The sequence below is a fragment of the Lactuca saligna genome, chromosome 4 (assembly GCF_052625555.1).
Source record: "Lactuca saligna cultivar CGN05327 chromosome 4, ASM5262555v1, whole genome shotgun sequence".
NCBI classification, from domain to species: Eukaryota; Viridiplantae; Streptophyta; class Magnoliopsida; order Asterales; family Asteraceae; genus Lactuca; species Lactuca saligna.
In genome coordinates, this window is record NC_136420.1 from 307,560,741 (window position 1) to 307,568,417 (window position 7,677).

Here is a 7,677-nt window from a genome sequence, read left to right on the forward strand (position 1 = left end):
ATAATATTGTTTTGGTAAGATATAAGGACATGCATGATGCATGAAAGTGTATTGAGTTGATTAATGGAAGATTGTAATTTTTTATTTTTATTTTGAATTTTACAAATAATGAATGTATTTGGTTTTGAGTTTGTTTATTACATTCATTTCCTTTATAGGCATTATACATTCAAAATAATTCCTATTATGACATTGTACTTTTATTTGGCATGCTTTGGTTGGGTTGGACATTGCTTTTTTTTTTTTTTTAATAATTTATTTGTTAGCTCTGTGTTTTCCTATTATGATTTTAAAATTTATATAGCTTTAATGTTCACTTTATACGATTTTGCAAAAGTTGAACAGTGAGAACAAAGCTATCAAGGTTTTGGTATTTTGATCATTTAAAATTTTGGATGTCGAGTTGGGGATAATAGGTGCTTATCAGGAAGAATGTAAGTGAGACTGTTGGTCCCTCAAATGTTCAGCAGACAGTATAGACTCCCACTATTGTTATATTGTGTATTATAACATCCTATTATTATTTACAACATTATATTTTATAGCAACATACTATTTAATTTTCAAATTTTTGGGATTTTTTTCTTTCAATTTAATTTTTTCAGAAAGTGCAATGCATTTGTTTTTCATTTTACAGAAACACCGAGGAAAATGGAAGTATAACTATCTTATTTTCCCAAATGCTTTGGGTTGTAGTTTAAACTTTTTAAATTTTTTTATCTAACCCTAGCGAAGCCTGGGATCCTTTTCTAGTTTTTATTAAAAATATAATTTAAGGGTTTAATAAATGTCAAATAGGTTTTTTTAATGACAACCTATCTTATTCATATACTTTTCATCCATCCATCTATGACTCTTTCAAGCTGCTGGCTTTGGTGCTTTTCTATTAACAATTGGCTTTGAGCTAGGCTTGAATTTTAAGGTATATGGATTTATTACATGTGTTTATCTTATTTATTTAATTTGATCATTTGAGAAACGTGGTGGCACTTTTTTTGTTGACTTAGAATAACTTAGATAAGTCAAATGTTGGCATTTAAAACACCCCTTGTTTTTTTCTCTTAAAACATACTTCTTTTCTTTCCTCTCTATACCTCTATTTGTCTCGTCATTCTTACGAAAAATCAGCATCTTTCTCTCTCTCTCTCTCTCTCTCTCTCTCTCTCTATATATATATATATATATATATATATATATATATATATATATATATATATATATATATATATATATATATATATATAGTTATGTTCATGTGAGACGACCTAATTTTGTGAGACCGTGAGACGCATTTTTATTTTTTTTTTAATTTCTTTTTATTTTTTTAGTTAATTCAAGTTCCGAAAATAATATTTAAAAAAATAATTTTTGGAATTTTCCATATATTTTGCATTTTAAAATTATTTTTTTAGAATATGTACAGTGTAATATTCTATTAGAATATTTCACGTATTTTTCAAAAAAATGGATTTTCTCTTTATTTTTTTAATTTTTTTAGTTAATTCAAGTTCCAAAAATAATATTTAAAAAAAGAATTTTTAGATTTTTCCATTTATTTTGAATTTTAAAATTATTTTTTTAGAATATGTTAGTGTAATATTCTATTAGAATATTTCACACTTAAAAAAAAACAGAAGGATTTTTTTTATTTTTTATTATTTTTATTTATTTTTGTTAATTCAAGTTCCGAAATTTATATTTAGAAAAAGAATTTTTGGATTTTTCCATTTATTTTGCATTTTAAAATTATTTTTAGATTTGGTCTGACGCTCTCACAAAATTAGAATGATCTCATATATATATATATATATATATATATATATATATATATATATATATATATATATATATATATATATATATATATATATATATATATATATATATAACAGAAAACAACTCAAATCCACCATCACTATACCGTTGCCTTTTTAAGCTACCGTTGAATGTTTGAGAGAAGGCCATGTGTAACATCCCAAAAATCAAGAGAAAATTTTCATGTTAAAACCATTCCAAAAATCCATAAGTTTACAAAACAAGTTCTCAAAATTCACTCTAATAAATCAAAGTATCACTAGATCATTAAACACATAAATCCACGATGATATGCACAATCAAGCCTTTGCCTCGCCCCTGTCCTCTTAAGTACATGAAACAATAGCAATCAAACTGTAAGCCAAAGCTTAGTGAGTTTCACACAATACCACACACAACCCAACATATAATAACATGCATATATGAGCTTCCAATCGGACTAGACCGCTCTCCGAGCCTTCGGCTTGACTGGACCAGCACACATGACCTGCAACCTATCCGGACCACTCTCTGGGCCTTCGGCTTGATTAGACTGCCTCATAGGGCCTACAACCTATGTAGACTGCCCATGTATCTTGGTCTTCAGCACAAAGAAGGACCGCCTCAACCGAACATTAACAATAACATGTCGACATATACACTAACATTCAATAACCAACAAATACAGGTAATCATACAAATCTACCAGTCTATCACATAAGTGAACACAAGTAATCATACAAATCTACATGTCTATCATAAGACCAACATAACATCATCAAATATAATAATATACATATTCCAGTGGGCAGACATTGGTGCCTTAGGCCTATAAGTACAGTGAGCATATTAATAATCCCTACTTAGCTAATATTAGATGTATTAGTTAATAGTACACATATAATATAACTTGATTAACTATTAGATTTTTAATAAATATCTCATTTTTATATAAATCAATACAATTATGAAAAGCTTCCATCTGTTCAATTCAATCATTTAGAAACTTATATATATATATATATATATATATATATATATATATATATATATATATATAGTTCATGCTCATAACTCGTTAATCCAATATTTTTGTCAAATCATTTAGCTATATGATTCTTAACCATATCATTATCCCTTTTATTAAATCCTTTACACCTTAAGTTGAAATTGGGGCATAAGAGAAATTAGAGTCCATGAAGCTTGTTAGATTAACTCCACAATAAAAAGAATCCCACACTTGAATTAGCCCAAAGATAATTAATCCATAAGAATGGCTTAAAAGCAAAGATCTAACCTAATTTGGATAAACAAGGCAACAACGTGATTACCTGTGACCTTCACTTTCCAGTGCACTTCTTTTGTTGGCTGCAACTTCTGGCAACGCTGCCTTCTGTGGTGGAGTTCTTGTCTCTGGTGATCCCTCACTCCTATGCATTCATCCTCTCTGTCTTCATTCTTTTCGATAGGACTTACAAAAGAGGAGGCACTCTATTTGTTACACTCATATCTTTCTTCCTATGTAGGCTATAGCTGATGCATTTACTTTTTCAACATAAAACATGAACACAAACACCCATGCGAATGAGCCATAACGTCTTTAAAGCTTTTTCAGAGGTGCGCTTTTGCTTAAGGTGATGTCCTCTTTACTCTTAACCATCGTCACTAGAAAATACTTGTAATATTCATGAGATTGAACGACTTATAAACCCACCATATTTTCCTTTGAGACCTTACACCCATTCTAAATTCTCTCTCTCTCTATATATATATATATATATATATATATTATCTCTCTCTCTCTCTATATATATATATATATATATATATATATATATAAGAGCACAAGTTGTGTGGCACCCGAGTCGCTAGGTATGAGCTAATGATTCATTCTATTTAAATTCAAGTAAAGAGGTGGTGGAGGACTTGTGAGTATGCTAGGTGTACATTTGGTACATAGAGCGTACTCATTGCATGCACATCATTGGGGAATCCCTGGCGTACGTTTGGCTAATCAAGCCATAGGAAAACCATAACGTTTAGGGTTCACACCCTATTTAAAGACCATAAGTCCCTCAAGCCCTTTGCCCTCTCAGACTCCACTACCCAAGTGTCAATCTTGAACCCTAGCCTTCTTGAGTGGATCTTTGAGCTTACATTGAGTATTTTGGTATCCTTTAGTGGGTTTGAAGAAGAAGGAGGTTTAAGAAGAAGCATAGGAGAAGAAGGAGCTTGTAGATCCAGAGGCTGTGCACTATTTCTAACCTATTGAAGGTATAAAGTTTGAACCTTGACCATTACAAGCTTAGATCTATGTTTAGGGTAAAAATATGGCATCTTTTGCTCCCCATAGCTTTGTTTCTTAGAGTATGATCAACTTCATGCCATTTGAGCCATCCTTTTGGACTCTTGGAAGTGTTTTGAGTCAAAAAAATTGGATCTTAGTGGTTAAGACTCAACAATGCAAGTGTTACTAATCATTAAAGTGACTTAATGGACTTAATTCATAGCTTGAGCCACATCCATGCATGCAAAAGTATAAAGTTTGAAACTTTATGGCTTAAGACATTATTTTGTGCTTAGATATAAGTTTTGAACGTAAAGGATGAATAGATTAAGACATGATAATAAGTTTGGGTTGACTGGCCAATATGATGGGGGTACTCTAGAGTACATTGCACATACTGGGTCAGTGTCCCGACTCCGATGGTCATCAGCATATGTTGGGCATATGATCCATATACATCGTGCGTAAGCAGTTTGTGGGCTTAAATGATTTTTAGGCTCGATTAATGGTGGGCTTTGGACTTGTTTAAGTTGAGCCTCAGGTCCACCAGATTGTAGCAGGTCATTTTTGGATTTAAGGCCATGATAGGGGTTCTTGGGCTATATTGAGCCTTAAAGGCCTTATAGTTAGGCTTGGATGCCTTTTTGGACTTCGTTCTGATTTGGGCCTTAGAAAGAGGGAGGCCCAATGAGGCAAGGGTAAAGAAGCCCTTTTTGCCTTAAGTCAAGAATTAAGTTTTGGACCTTTGAATTAGAATGTGGCCTAATTTCTAATTAGGGCTTTATGCTTGTGTGTTAAGAAGAGGTTTTTACAATCATCCGCTGAGTGCGATTTGATATCTTCAGTCTAAGGTGAGTCTTCCTTCGCAGTATCGGTCGATCGAAGGCACCAATTCCGACCCACTAGTTTATGTTAATTGTTGTCTTTGTGCCAATTGTCATTTATGCATGTATTTGCTTGATGACTTTGTGATTTTTGTTATGATATTATGTTGTAGTAGTAGGGGTGAAATAGACTCAGTATCCGGTTGAAATAGAACAAAGGGGATTGCAAGCACCCAGATATGCGTGATAGTTTTTGAATGAAATAGACCGAATAGGTAGGCAAGCACCCAGATATGCTTGATAGTATCCGGTTGAAATAGACCAAAGGGGTAGGCAAGCACCTAGATATGCTTGGCAGCATGTTTGTTTAGTATTTGGCATTTTGGGGGAAACTCACTAAGATTTGTGCTTATAATTTTTAGTTTATGTTTCAACTACTTCTAGTTCAAAGGGGAAGAGTCTGGCCTGATCGCACCACATCATCCTATGATTTCTGCATTTAGAGATTTTGGGAATTTTTACTCTGATAACACATTATGTTATTATGATACTCTTTTGACTATTTTTCAATTAATGTCATGTGTTTGAATGAAACTAAAAACAAAAGTTTTATCTATATTTTGGGATATTATAAATTGACACACAAAACTCTTTAGTTTGGGTTTGGTCTATTGTAGGGAAACTAATGCAAACGTCCAAAAAAAGATACGAGGAGCTGCAATTGGTGTGTCTGAGGAAGGAGACAAGCATGTCTAGATTTCAAAAAGTTGTCGGATTGAACCCCTGAAGTTTGATAAATTGACAAAACCTTCCCTAACTCGATTCCTTTTCCAAAGAGATGCTTTTGGAATTACACTATATCCCCTAAATATATTATTATTATTATTATTATTATTATTATTATTATTATTATTATTATTATTATTATTATTATTATTATTATTAATCATAAACCTTAATCTCATATGCCCAACATTTTTATTTAACAAATCTCATTTTTATTTAACTAATTCATCTCTTTACATCTATAAATGTCTTTTACTTACTACCTCCACTTATTTTACCTTAAAAGTTAGTTTTATATATCATAATTATTTGTATTATTTACTAAACATATTTCAAAATAATTAAACAGGAATGGGACGTTACTGATGGGTTCTAGGCATAAGAACAATCCTATGTGCTCATACAAACCCTAATGCTTGGATCTAGGTTTCATTATTGTACATGTAATGAATCCAAGACTTACAAACGCTAAACTAGCATGCAAATAATAATATTAACATAAAATAGGTTTTAGATATGGCCTTCTATTGTTATATAGCAATAACAATCAATCCTTAGCTTCAGAAAGCTTAGTGCCTCAAATGATACACCTCTAATGGAGTCACAAACACCACCAAGCAAGTTGGATGAAGAGGGAAGAGAAAGGAGGAACCAAAAATGGTTGGAAACCCTAAAGGAAGTGTTCACCACGTTTTTATATATGTTGGCAATTAGGGTTATCTAACAAGGAAACCCTAATTTGAATACTTAAGCCCTAAACAGCCCATGGACCCCTTCTGGAACATGCCTTGGACGAAAATCATATGGGCTTCCCATAGATTTTGTCTAACCTATATTCCAAGGTGATCCATAGCCCAATTGGAATTATCTTATAATTACAATTCCAGTCCCCTAAGTTTAATTAATCTCTTTTAGTCACAAAATTAATTCTTAATTAATTCTTGACTAATATTAATTAAACAATATGATTTCTCCTTTAGTATATTATTCTTATAATATATTAATAAATCATAATTAAACCTTTCTATCCTTAATTCATCCTACATATTGCTATGGTGAAGACAACCCAAAAGGACCATGCTCATAATCGAGTCAAGTATATACCAAAATAGTTATGGACTTAGACACTAATCCAACAGTCCCCCACTTGGATAAGTCTAATAACTATTTTCTGTATGACTTCAGAACCTGATCAGCAATCGTAGCTTTCAAAAGCCGTTGTCAACTTTGATCTTATCAAATACACGTGTCCTTTAGGTAAGGGATCATGTATTCCTCCATTCTCAAAATATCATATAGACACAAGATTTGAGTTTCAATCATTATCTCTATACTGTTTCCCGACTTCTGATTTATGACGAATGACAACAGACTACAATTGAACACATAAACTTGGTCCCAACTTGGCCAATCTCTTAGGTGTCATCACTAAATCATCAAGGGACCCACAGATATCACTTTTATCCCACTTTGGGTAAAAGGAATGGATAAACCTCAAATCAAATGCTCGCTTGCATTTACTGATCGAATCACACACAACAATAAGTTTTATAACGCCAAGTTACTGGTGCGTTTTCATATTATCAATGTGCAACCGACCAAGAAATAACAACTCACACGTCTCGGTTTTAAGAACATACAATATTATCGACTCACAATCACTCGTGATAAAATCCATGAAGTGATTCTCGTGAGTGTGGGTTTAATCCAATACTCTAATCTTATCAAAGTACTCATGAACTCTTCAGCAAACTTGTCCTATGTCTAAACACTATAGACAACCTACAGACTCTTCATGACAACCTTGCTTCATACCTACTTCCAAAGTATGACCGACTGTGGAGGTTCGAATAACCCAGTTATTCTGGAAGTCAAAACATGCAAACTGAAACACAATAATAATACTTAATCTTATATGGCCTCAAAACTTTTGACTATAAATAAAATACTTATTTATTTAATCACCATATTAATTACTCATTATTC